Here is a 1,187-nt window from a genome sequence, read left to right as displayed (position 1 = left end):
GAGCCTGGAACAGGGCAGGGTCTGTCCCCAAGTAGGAGCACTGCAAGTGGCCATCGTCGCTGAGAGTCACTATCACTCCCTTTAAGTCACTACAGAGAGGGAGAGAAAACGAGGCCTGGTTAAGCATCTCAGTGGAGCTCGTGCTGTGCCAAACGACACTTTCACTCAGTCCAGCTTTAACATACCTGTAAGAAAATGACTGTGTGTCTATTTTTAAAGTTTACTACAAAGACGCAATTCAAACATTTCAAACATCATTTATAAAGTCCCGATGGTAAGATCCCTTACAGATGGGGAAAATCCTTACAAGTTATGTTAACAGCGGCGCTTGGGCTGCGACTGTAGGGCAAACCCAGTTCTGTGGCTGCTGACCTCACCCTGCAGCCCTGCAGTGCTGCCCACAGAGAGAATGGGGTTGCCAGCTGCTGCATGGGGACCATGGGGAGGCCAGAAGCGAGGTCAGGATGACCCAGGGACAGAGCAAGGCCAGAGCCTGGGGACACCGTGAGAGGCCTTGAAGGAAAAATTTGTGTCCTGCTTTGTCCCCATCTTGCCCCACCTGGCCCTTGGGTCAACACAGGTCCCCAGCTGCTCCCTTCCCCCTCGCAGGTCTCGGGTTTGTCCTCTCTTCCGCTCTACTCTTAGAAACAGCCGGAAGCCCTGCTTAGTAGCTGTTTCTCCACCATCTTCACTCCTGGTCACCTCTGCTCCTCCCCATCTGCCAAGGCTGGAGTGTGACCTCCAAAGCCTGGGAGAGGGGCAAATCGCAGTGCAGCAGGGTTAACACAGGGACCTCTGGGGTGAGGAGCAAGCAGTCCAGGCTCCACCTGGTAAATGGATTAACACTTGACCGCAGCCCTGGCTGCTGCCCAGATCAGCCTTGGCTCACAGGCTGCACATGTACCATCCAAAGCACAGCAAGAGCCCCTCAGCACATGTGGACCCTCCATCTTGAGCTCCTCAGCCCCAGACCCTCAGCCAAATAATTCTCTTTGCTTTATAAATGACTCAGGCTCTGGAGTTCTCTTACAGTAACACAAAATGAACTAAGACACCTTCTTTTTCCCTCTTTCTTTTCCTAGGCTCTTTCATCTTTGTTTGACTCCCATGTTCACAATATAGGAACTGTGGATAACTTTAACAGGTAATTTTTAAAAAATAAAATTTGCTACATTCTTCTAACTCAG

The 1,187-nt window shown here is 51.0% G+C and overlaps 1 pseudogene; it reads left to right on the top strand.

The window, feature by feature from the left end:
* The window catches only part of LOC101570118, a 41,445-nt pseudogene that overhangs the window by 4,012 nt on the left and 36,246 nt on the right, over nt 1-1,187 (top strand).

The sequence above is a fragment of the Octodon degus genome, unplaced genomic scaffold (genome assembly GCF_000260255.1).
Source record: "Octodon degus isolate 3935 unplaced genomic scaffold, OctDeg1.0 scaffold00031, whole genome shotgun sequence".
NCBI classification, from domain to species: Eukaryota; Metazoa; Chordata; class Mammalia; order Rodentia; family Octodontidae; genus Octodon; species Octodon degus.
The sequence above is the reverse complement of the archived record's forward strand: the minus strand, read 5'-3'. Positions and strand labels throughout refer to the sequence as shown.